Below are 12917 nucleotides of genomic sequence, written 5' to 3' on the forward strand. Positions count from 1 at the left end.
GCAGTCTCAAGTCCCAGCTCAAAAGGCAAATTGCTAGCTAGGGAAACCAGGCTGTTTCCTGGAGAGTGTTGGTAGGGCAACCCACTGCTGGGAGCAAATTACCAAACACAAGTGTTTCCTGAGCTCAAAGCTGCACAGGAAACTTGGGACAACACTCACTTTACCACAGGACTAGAGCTCAACCATAAAAGGCACAAAAGAGGACATTTTTAAAAAGAGAAAGAAAGAAAATGAGCAAGAAAAAGAAAATAACTTTAACCATAGAAAACTGTTATGACTACAATGACAGGGAAAGCTAATGCAGAATGTTGGAGGGGATGTGGGAAAATAGAGACACTGATACATTGTTGGTGGAATTGTGAATACATCCAGCCATTTTGGAGAGGACTTTGGAATTATACTCAAAAAATTATCCAACTGTGCATATCCTTTGAGCTTGCAGTGTTGCTACTGGGTTTGTATCCCAAAGACATCTTAAAAAAGGGAAAGGGACCTGTATGTGTATGTTGTGGCACCCCTCTTTGTGTTGGCCAGAAACTGGAAACTACATGGATGCCTATCAATAGGAGATTGGCTGAATAAATTGTAGTATATGAATATTACAGAATATTATTTTTCATTAAGAAATGTCCAACAGGATGATTTCAGAAAGGCCTGGAGAAACTTACATGAACTGATGCTGAGTGAAATGAGCAGGATCGTGAAATCGTTGTATACTTCAACAACAATACTATATGATGATCAATTCTGATGGATGTGGCCATTTTCAACAATGAGATGAACCAAAGCAGTTCCAATAAAGCAAGAATGAACTGAACCAGCTATACCCAGCAAAAGACCTCTAGGAGATGATTATGAACCACTACATAGAATTCCCAATCCCTCTAATTTGTCCACCTGCATTTTGGATTTCCTTCACAGGCTAATTGTACACTATTTCACAGTACGATTTTTTTTGCACAGCAAAACAACTATTTGGACATGTATACATATATTTCAATTAATTTATACTCTAATATATTTAACATGTATTGGTCAACCTTCCATCTGGGGGAGGGCGGGGAAGGAGGGGAAAAATTAGAACAAAAGGTTTGGCAATTGTCAATGTTGTAAAATTACCCATGCATGTATCTGATAAATAAAAACTATTAACATATTTTTAAAAAATGAAAACTGTTATGGTGACAGGAAAGATGAAAACACTATTTCAGACAGGATAAAATGCCCACTGGAGAAATTTCAAAGAATGATATGAATTGGTCTCAAGCACAAAGAGACTTCTTGGAAGCCATGATAAAAGATTTTAAATTGCAAAGAGAATAAAAATAATAATTTAAAAAAACCAAGATATATGCAAAAGAGAGTCAACAGCTTGGAAAAGGAAAGAAAAAATTGACTAAAGAAAATAATTCCTTAAAAAATACAATTAGCCAAATCCAAAAAAAAAAAATCCACTGAAGAAATCAATTCCTTAAAAAAACCACAATATATCAAATGCAAAAAACAAAAAAACAAACAAAAAAAAAAAAAACACTGAAGAATATAACACCATGAAAAGTATAATTAATCAAAAGGAAAAAGAGATACAAAAAATAACTGAAGAAAATCATACATTAAAAACTAAAACCAGGCCAGTGGAAGCTAATGACTCTATGAGACATCAAGAATCTGTTAAACAAACTTTTTAAAAAAATTTAAAAATGGAAGAAAATATAAAATACCTCATTGGAAAAATAGCCTACCTAGGAAATAGATCCAGGAGAGACAATTTTAAAACAATTGGTCTACCTGAAGGCCATGACCCTGGATAGCATTCTTCAAGAGACAATCAAGGAAAACTGGCCTTATATACTAGAAGCAGATGATTAAATACTCATTGAAAGAATCTATCAAGACTTCCGGGCAAGATGGCGGCATGGAGGCAGACAGCTGCTTGAGCTCCGTATTTTCTCTCAGTACTTACTTCATGACAAGCCTTTAATGCTTTACCAGAAAACCCCCCCCACAAATAATCAGCAACAGAAGACATCCTTGAAATTTGCCAGAGAAGGTCTGTGTTTGCTCAGGGGAGGGGACAAACAGACTAGGTGCAGACTGAGGGCAGGTAGCGAGAGCGAGACAGGCAGCTCACACAGCTCAGACTAGAGGGGGGAGGGGTACGATCTCTTCCGTTTCTTCTAAAAGACTTTTACCCTAGTATGGATACTCTGTCTTGGCAGCAAGCCAGGAGCAGCAGAGAAGGTGTAATTACTGGAGGTGAAGAATAAAACCCCAGAAAGCCAGCATCTCTCGGGACCCAGCCACCCCCACCCCCACCCGCAGTGACTCAGCTCATTCTCAGAGCCTCAGAGTGCAGATGCAACACAGCCATCACTGTCCTGTTAGTGCCTTGCTGCTGTCTCCCTCAGTCTGTACAGGAAGCTCAGTAACACCATCCAGCCCCATCCCCTGCCCCAAAACAGACCAATTGTTTCTCTTGTCAATTTGTTTTCTTTGAGTCCTCCTCTGACAAAATGAACAAAAAATTAAAAGGGCTCTAACCATTGACTGCTTTGTATGGAGAGAGAGCAGACTTCAAATACTGAGGACACTAAAAGCAAATTGTCTCCAGAGGAATCCCCTAAGGGGGATATGAGCTGCATCTCAATACAAAAGAATCTCATAGAGGAAATGAAAAAGGCTCTCATAAGAGAGCTAGAAGAGGAATGGGAAAAGGAAAGGGAAGCCTGGCAAGAGAGCCTGGAGAAGTCATTCCATGCATTTAAAGACAGAGTGGATAAAGAAAACAAATCATTGAGAAATAAAATTAGTGAGCTGGAAAAAGAAAACAGCTCTCTAAAAAATAAAATGGATGAAATGGAAAAAAATTCCATAGAAGAAAAAAACTCACTTAAAAACTCAATTGGACAATTACAAAAAGATATAAAAAAAGTGAGTGAAGAAAATACATCATTGAAAATTAGACTCAAAGAAGTAGAAATGAATGACTCAAGGACAAACCAAGAAGTAGTCAAGTAAAACCAGAAAAACAAAACAATTGAAAAGAATATCAAATACCTTATTGGAAAGACAACAGACCTGGAAAACAGATCCAGGAGAGAAAATTTGAGAATAATCAGACTCCCTGAAAAATGTGAGGAAAAAAAGAGCTTGGACATTATTTTCCAGGAAATTATCAAAGAGAACTGCCCAGACATTTTGGAAACAGAGGGTAAAATAGATATTGAAAAAATTCATCAATCACCTACTGAAAGGGACCCTAAAATCAAAATGCCAAGAAATATATTGGCCAAGTTCAAGAACCATCAGATGAAGGAAAAAATACTGGAAGCTTCTAGAAAAAGGCAATTCAGATATGGAGGACCAACAATAAGGATAACCCAGGATCTAGCAGCGTCCACATTAAAAGAACGAAGGGCCTGGAACATGATATTCTGAAAGGCTCAGGAACTTGATATGCAGCCAAGAATAACTTACCCAGCAAAAATGAGCATCGTTTTCCAGGGAAGAAGATGGACATCTATTCTTGATGAAAAAAACAGACCTACACAAAATGTTTGATCTTCAAATACAGAACTCAAGAGATTTCTAAAAAGGTAAAAAGAAATCTTGAGAACAATATTTCTTCCATAAAGATATGTAAAGAACACATGTATAATTTGTCCTAGAAACTAGAGGTGGAAAGGAAATTATATCATAAAAAAGGTAAAGTGGTGGTACTACATCTCATGAAGAGGCAAAGGTAATCTATTATATCTGAGAGAAAGAAAGGAGGGGGATGAACAGAGTGTGTATCAATAGACATATTCGATTTATGGTGAAACTTCTTCCACTTCATTGAAAAGTGAGAGGGAAGGAGTAAGCTAAGGGGAAGGCAATACAGAAATTGTGAGGAAAAGGGGTAAAATAAGGGGAGGAACTTTAAGGTGGGGAGGGATACTAAAAAGGGAGGGCTGTGAAAAGCAAGTGGTGTTCACAAGTTTAATATTGGGTAGGGGGGTAAGAGGGAAGGAAAGGAGAAAAGCATAAGCAGCGGTTAACAGGATGTCAAGCAATACAGAATTAGTCATTCTAACCATAAATGTGAATGGGGTAAACTCCCTCATAAAGAGGAAGCAGTTAGCAGACTGGATTAAAAGTCAGAATCCTACTATATGTTGTTTAGAGGAAACACACCTGAAACAGGGTGGTACATTCAAAATAAAAGTAAAAGGGTGGAACAGAATCTACTATGCTTCAGGTGAAGCCAAAAATGCAGGGGTAGCCATCCTCATCTCAGATCAAGCAAAAACAAAAATTGATCTAATTAAAAGAGATAAGGAAGGGCATTATATACTGCTAAAGGGTAGCATAGATAATGAAGCAGTATCAATATTAAACATATACACACCAAGTGGTGCAGCATCTAAATTCTTTTTTTTTTCACTTATTCCTTTTGTATTTCATAAATTATAACAATTTGTAAAATATAATATATTATGATTTATAATTATAATATAGAAAATAAAATTATATTTTATAAATAGGCATTCAATAAGCACTTATGTAAGAAAAAGAGAAAATAATCCTTGTCTGAAAAGAACTTACTTTCTTTTTTTTTTTTTTTTTTTTTTTTAATTTATTTTTATTTTATTTTATAATTATAACATTTTTTGACAGTACATATGCATGGGTAATTTTTTACAACATTATCCCTTGCACTTACTTCTATTCAGATTTTTTCCCTTCCTCCCCCAAACCCCTCCCCCAGATGGCAAGCAGTCTTATATATGTTAAATATATTACAGTATAATTTAGATACAATATATGTGTGTAGAACCGAATTTTTTGTTGCACAGGAAGAATTGGATTCAGAAGGTAAAAATAACAGTTTACATTCATTTCCCATTGTTCCTTTTCTGGATGTAGCTGGTTCTTTCCATCATTAATCAATTGGAATTGGATTAGCTCTTCTCTATGTTGAAGAAATCCACTTCCATCAGCATACATCCTGGTACAGTATCATTGTTGAAGTGTATAATGATCTTCTGGTTCTGCTCGTTTCACTCAGCATCAGTTGATGTAAGTCTCTCCAAGCCTCTCTATATTTCTCCTGTTGGTCATTTCTTATAGAACAATAATATTCCATAACATTCATATACCATAGTTTACCCAACCATTCTCCAATTGATGGACATCCATTCATCTTCCAGCTTCTAGCCACTATGAAAAGGGCTGCCACAAACATTTTGGCACATACAGGACCCTTTCCCTTCTCTAGTAGTTCCTTGGGGTATAAGCCCAGTAGTAGTATGGCTGGGTCAAAGGGTATGCACATTTTGATAACTTTTTGGGCATAATTCCAGATTGCTCTCCAGAATGGTTGGATTCTTTCACAACTCCACCAACAATGCATCAGTGTCCCAGTTTTCCCACAGCCCCTCCAACATTCATCGTTATTTGTTCCTGTCATCTTAGCCAATCTGACAGGTGTGTAATGATACCTCAGAGTTGTCTTAATTTGCATTTCTCTGATCAATAGTGATTTGGAACACTCTTTCATATGAGTGGAAATAGTTTTAATTTCATCATCTGAAAATTGTCTGTTCATATCCTTTGACCATTTATCAATTGGAGAATGGCTTGATTTCTTATAGATTAAAGTCAATTCTCTGTATATTTTGGAGATGAGGCCTTTATCAGAACCTTTAACTGTAAAAATTTTTTCCCAATTTGTTACTTCCCTTCTAATCTTGTTTGCATTAGTTTTGTTTGTGCAGAAACTTTTTAATTTGGTGTAATCAAAATGTTCTATTTTGTGATCAATAATGGTCTCTAGTTCTCCCTTGGACACAAACTCCTTCCTCCTCCACAAGTCTGAGAGGTAAACCATCCCATGTTCCTCCAATTTATTTATGATTTCGTTCTTTATGCCTAAATCTTGGACCCATTTTGATCTAATCTTAGTATGTGGTGTTAAATGTGGGTCCATGCCTAGTTTCTGCCATACTAATTTCCAGTTTTCCCAGCAGTTTTTGTCAAATAATGAATTCTTATCCCAAAATTTGGGATCTTTGGGTTTGTCAAAGATTAGATTGCTATTTTTATTCACTATCTTGTCCTGTGAACCTAACCTATGCCACTGATCAACTAGTCTATTTCTTAGCCAATACCAAATGGTTTTGGTGACTGTTGCTTTATAATATAGCTTTAAATCAGGTACACTTAGACCACCTTCCTCTGACTTTTTTTTCATTAGTTCCCTTGCAATTCTCGACCTTTTATTCTTCCAAATGAATTTTGTTGTTATTTTTTCTAGGTCATTAAAATAGTTTCTTGGCAGTCTGATTGGTATAGCACTAAATAAATAGATTAGTTTGGGGAGTATTGTCATCTTTATTATATTCGCTCGGCCTATCCAAGAACATTGAATGTCTTTCCAATTATTTAAATCTGACTTTATTTTTGTGGCAAGTGTTTTGTAATTTTGCTCATATAATTCCTGACTCTCCTTTGGTAGATATATTCCCAAATATTTGATACTATCGACTGTTATTTTGAATGGAATTTCTCTTTGTATCTCTTGTTGTTGGATTGTGTTGGTAATGTATAAAAATCCTGAGGATTTATGTGGATTTATTTTGTATCCTGCGACTTTGCTAAAATTCTGAATTATTTCTAATAGCTTTTTAGCAGAGTCTTTGGGGTTCTCTAAGTATACCATCATGTCATCTGCGAAAAGTGACAATTTGATTTCTTCATTTCCTACTCTAATTCCTTGGATCTCTTTCTCGGCTCTTATTGCCAAGGCTAGAGTTTCTAGTACTATATTGAATAGTAATGGTGATAGTGGGCAACCTTGTTTCACTCCTGATCTAACAGGGAAAGGTTCTAGTTTATCACCATTACATATGATGTTTACTGAAGGTTTTAAATATATGCTCCTTATTATTTTAAGGAATAGTCCATTTATTCCTATACTCTCAAGCGTTTTTAGTAGGAATGGATGTTGGATTTTATCAAATGCCTTTTCTGCATCTATTGAGATGATCATATGGTTTTTATTAATTTGATTATTAATATGGTCAATTATACTAATAGTTTTCCTAATATTAAACCAGCCCTGCATTCCTGGTATAAATCCCACTTGGTCATAGTGTATTATTCTGGGGATGATTTTCTGAAGTCTATTTGCTAATATCTTATTTAAGATTTTAGCATCAATATTCATTAAGGAAATTGGTCTATAGTTTTCTTTCTCAGTTTTCGATCTACCTGGTTTAAGTATCAGTACCATGTCTGTGTCATAGAAGGAATTTGGTAGGACTCCTTCAATCCCTATTTTTTCAAATAGTTTACATAGCATTGGAGTTAGTTGTTCTTTAAATGTTTGGTAGAATTCACCTGTAAATCCATCTGGTCCTGGGGACTTTTTCTTAGGAAGTTGGTTAATAGCTTGGTCTATTTCTTTTTCTGAGATGGGACTATTTAGACTACTTACTTCTTCCTCTGTTAATCTGGGCAAGCTATATTTTTGAAGGTATTCTTCCATTTCATTTAAGTTATCAAATTTATCGGCATAAAGTTGAGCAAAGTAGCTCCTAACTATTGTTCTAATTTCCTCTTCATTAGTGGTGAGTTCACCCTTTTCATTTTCAAGACTATCAATTTGCTTTTTCTCTTTCCTTTTTTTAATCAGGTTTACTAAGGGTTTGTCTATTTTGTTGGTTTTTTCATAAAACCAACTCTTAGTTTTATTAATTAATTCAATAGTTTTTTTACTTTCAATTTTATTAATCTCACCTTTTATTTTTTGAATTTCAAGTTTTGTGTTTGTCTGGGGGTTTTTAATTTGTTCCTTTTCTAGCAATTTTAGTTGTAAACCCAATTCGTTGGCCCTCTCTTTCTCTATTTTATGCAAGTAGGCCTGTAGAGATATAAAACTTCCCCTAATTACTGCTTTGGCTGTATCCCACACATTTTGGTATGATGTCTCATTATTGTCATTTTCTTGGGTGAAGTTATTAATTATGTCTATGATTTGCTGTTTTACCCAATCATTCTTTAGTATAAGATTATTTAGTTTCCAATTATTTTTTGGTCTATTTTCCCCTGGCTTTTTATTAAATGTTATTTTGATTGCATTATGGTCTGAAAAGGATGCATTTACTATTTCTGCCTTACTGCATTTGATTTTGAGGTTTTTATGCCCTAGTATATGATCAATTTTTGTATAGGTTCCATGAACTGCTGAGAAGAAAGTATATTCCTTTCTGTCTCCATTTAGCTTTCGCCAAAGATCTATCATATCAAACTTTTCTAGTATTCTATTTACCTCTTTGACTTCTTTCTTATTTATTTTGTGGTTTGATTTATCTAATTCTGATAGTGCAAGGTTGAGATCTCCCGCTATTATGGTTTTGCTATCTATTTCCTCTTGCAGCTCTCTTAATTTCTCTTTTAAGAATTTAGATGCTGCACCACTTGGTGCATACATGTTTAATATTGATACGGCTTCACTATTGATGCTTCCCTTTAGCAGGATATAATGCCCTTCCTTATCTCTTTTAATTAGATCAATTTTTGTTTTTGCTTGATCTGAGATGAGGATGGCTACTCCTGCTTTTTTGGTTTTGCCTGAAGCATAATAGATTCTGCTCCACCCTTTTACTTTTAGTTTGAATGTCTCATCCTGTTTCAGGTGTGTTTCCTGTAAACAACATATAGTAGGATTCTGACTTTTAATCCAGTCTGCTAACTGCTTCCTCTTTATGAGGCAGTTTGCCCCATTCACATTTATGGTTAGAAGGACTAATTCTATATTGCTTGCCATCCTATTAACCCCTGCTTATGCTTTTCCCCTTTCCTTCCCTTTTACCCTCCTATCCAGTATTAAACTGGTAAACACCACTTGCTTTTCACAGCCCTCCCTTTTTAGGATCCCTCCCCCACCTTAAAGATCCTCCCCTTATTTTATCCCTTTTCCTCGAAATTACTGTATTCCCTTCCCCTTAGCTTACTCCTTCCCTTTCACTTTTCAATGAAGTGGAAGAAGTTTCACCATAAATCGAATATGTCTATTGATACACGCTATGTTCATCTCCCTCCTTTCTTTCTCTCAGATATAATAGGTTACCTTTGCCTCTTCATGAGATGTAGTACCACCACTTTATACTTTTTTATGATATAATCTCCTTTCCACCTCTAGTTTCTAAGACAAATTGTACATATGTTCTTTACATATTTTTTTGACAGAAGTATAGTTCTCAAGATTTCTTTTTACCTTTTTTAGAAGTCTCTTGAGTTCTGTATTTGAAGATCAAACCTTTTATGTAGGTCTGGTTTTTTCATCAAAAATAGATGGAATTCATTTATTTCGTTAAATGTCCATCTTCTTCCCTGGAAAATGATGCTCATTCTTGCTGGGTAAGTCACTCTTGGCTGCATACCAAGTTCCTTAGCCTTTCGGAATATCATGTTCCAGGCCCTGCGTTCTTTTAATGTGGACGCTGCTAGATCCTGTGTTATCCTTATTGTGGATCCTCCATATCTGAATTGTTTTTTTCTAGCAGCTTCCAATATCTTTTCCTTTGTCTGATGGTTCTTGAACTTGGCCACTATATTTCTTGGCGTTTTGATTTTAGGGTCCCTTTCAGTAGGTGATCGATGAATTTTCTCAATGTCTATTTTATCCTCTGTTTCCAAAACGTCTGGGCAGTTCTCTTTGATAATTTCCTCGAAAATGGTGTCCAAGCTCTTTTTTTCCTCCCATTTTTCAGGGAGTCCGATTATTCTCAAATTGTCTCTCCTGGATCTGTTTTCCAGGTCTGTTGTCTTTCTGGTAAGGTACTTGACAGTCTTTTCAATTGTCTCATTTCTCTGGTTTTGCTTGACTCCCTCTTGGTTTCTCCTTGAGTCATTCATTTCTACTTGTTCCAGTCTAATTTTCAATGATGTATTTTCTTCACTCACTTTTTTTATATCTCTTTGTAATTGTCCAATTGAGTTTTTATCTTCTATGGAATTTTTTTCCATTGTATTTTTTAGAGAGCTGATTTCTTTTTCCAGCTCTCTAATCCTGTTTTCCTTGGAGTTGTTTACCTTTTCCAGCTCACTAATCTTGTTTCTCAATGATTTGATTTCTTTATCCATTCTGTCTTTGAATGCATGGGATGACTTCTCCAGGCTCTCTTGCCAAGCTTCCCTTTCCTTTTCCCATTTCTCTTCCAGCTCTCTTGTGAGAGCCTTTTTGATTTCCTCTATGAGGTTCTTTTGTATTGAGGAGCAGCTTATATCCCTCCCAGGGGATACATCTGGGGACATTCTGTTCCTAGTCTCTTCAGCATTTGAAGTCTGCTCCCTCTCCACACAGAAGCTGTCAATGGTTAGAGCCCTTTTGAATTTTTTGTTCATTTTGTCAGAGTAGGAATCAAAGAAAACAAACTGACAAGAGAAACAATTGGTCTGTTTTGCGGGGGATAGGGCTGGATGGTATTAATGGGCTTCCTCTACAGACTGGGGGTAGGGCAGCAGAGAGCCACTAACAGAACAGCAATGACTGTACTGAGTCTGCGCTCTGAGGCTCCGAGAACGCACCGAGTCAGTCCAGGTGGGGGTTGGGGGTGGCCGGGCTCTGAGAGACGCTGGCTTTCTGGGGTTTTAATCTTCACCTCCAGTGTTTACACCCTCTCCGCTGCCCCTGGCTTGCTGCCAAGACGGAGCATCCACACTGGGGCAAAAGCCCTTTCACAAAAACGACAGAGATCACACCCCTCCCCCTCCGGTCTGAGCTGTGTGAGCTGCCTGTCTTGCTCTGGCTGTCTGCCCTCAGTCTGCGCCCAGTCTGATTGACCCTCCCCCGAACAAACACAGACCTTTTCTGGCGACTTTCAAGGATGTCTTCTCTTGGTGATAATTTGTGGATTTCTTTCTGGGTCAAGCATTAAGTCAGAGGCTTGTCATGAAGTAAGTTCTGAGAGAAAACGAGGAGCTCAAGCAGCTGTCTGCCTCCACGCCGCCATCTTGGCCGGAAGTCAAGAACTTACTTTCTAAAAGGGTAGATACCCACATATAAAGGCATATCCAAGATACATATAAAATAAGTACTAGGTAACTTTAGAAGAGAAAACTCGAAAACAGAGGATAGAAATCTAAAAAGAAGGTAGAGTTTGAGCTATGTTTTAAAGGAAATCAAGGAATCTAGGAGGTGAAGGTGAGGAGGGAGAATATTTCAGGCACAGGTGACAGCTAGTATAAAGTCACAGAAATGAGATAGCAAGTATTGTGTACTTAGAATAAAAAAAATCAATCAATATGGCTGAAATGAATATAATAAATGGAGAAAAGACATACTGTGATAAGAAAGGATTAGGCTGTGAAGAGTTTTAAAGGCATACTGAGTGGATTATAGAAATTAATGGAGTTCATTGAGGAGGAAATGATGTAATTAAACCTATGCTTTAGGAAAATCACTTTGAGAGGTGAACAAAGGAGGGCTTGCAGTGGGGAGAGAGATCACTAGAAGGCTCTTGCAAGATCCTGGTGAAAGGTGAAGAGTTCCTGAGCCAAGATGGCAGCTGTAATAGCATCTAAACTCTTAAAAGAGAAATTAAGAGACCTGCAAAAAGAAATAGACAGCAAAACTATAATAGTGGGAGATCTCAACCTTGCACTCTCAGAATTAGATAAATCAAACTACAAAATAAATAAGAAAGAAGTCAAAGAGATAAATAGAATACTAGAAAAGTTTGATATGATAGATCTTTGGTGAAAGCTAAATGGAGACAGAAAGGAGTATACTTTCTTCTCAGCAGTTCATGGAACCTATACAAAAATTGATCATACACTAGGACATAAAAACCTCAAAATCAAATGCAGTAAGGCAGAAATAGTAATTGCATCCTTTTCAGACCACAATGCAATTAAAATTACATTTAATAAAAAGCCAGGGGAAAATAGACCAAAAAATAATTGGAAACTAAATAATCTTATATTAAAGAATGATTGGGCAAACAGCAACAAATCATAGACATAATTAATAACTTCACCCAAGAAAATGACAATAATGAGACATCATACCAAAATGTGTGGGATATAGCCAAAGCAGTAATTAGGGGAAGTTTTATATCTCTACAGGCCTACTTGCATAAAATAGAGAAAGAGAGGGTCAACAAATTGGGCTTACAACTAAAATTGCTAGAAAAGGAACAAATTAAACCCCCCCCAGACAAACATGAAACTTGAAATTCTAAAAATAAAAGGTGAGATTAATAAAATTGAAAGTAAAAAACTATTGAATTAATTAATAAAACTAAGAGTTGGTTCTATGAAAAAACCAACAAAATAGACAAACCCTTAGTAAATCTGATTAAAAAAAAGGCAAGAGAAAAAGCAAATTGTTAGTCTTGAAAATGAAAAGGGAGAACTCACCACTAATGAAGAGGAAATTAGAACAATAGTTAGGAGCTACTTTGCTCAACTTTATGACAATAAATTCAATAACTTAAATGAAATGGAAGAATACCTTCAAAAATATAGCTTGCCCAGATTAAGAGAGGAAGAAGTAAGTAGTCTAAATAGTCCCATTTCAGAAAAAGAAATAGAACAACCTGTTAACCAACTCCCTAAGAAAAAATCCCCAGGACCATGTGAATTCTACCAAACATTTAACTCCAATGCTATATAAACTAGTTGAAAAAATAGGGATTGAAGGAGTCCTACCAAATTCCTTTTATGACACAGATATGGTACTGATACCTAAACCAGGTAGATTGTAAACTGAGAAAGAAAACTATAGACCAATCTCCTTAATGAATATTGATGCTGAAATCTTAAAGAAGATAAAAAAAGATTTCAGAAAATCATCCCCAGGATAATACATTATGATCAAGTAGGATTTATACCAGGAATGCAGGGCTGGTTTAATATTAGGAAAACTA

This window comes from Sminthopsis crassicaudata, chromosome X (genome assembly GCF_048593235.1).
Source record: "Sminthopsis crassicaudata isolate SCR6 chromosome X, ASM4859323v1, whole genome shotgun sequence".
Taxonomy (NCBI): Eukaryota; Metazoa; Chordata; class Mammalia; order Dasyuromorphia; family Dasyuridae; genus Sminthopsis; species Sminthopsis crassicaudata.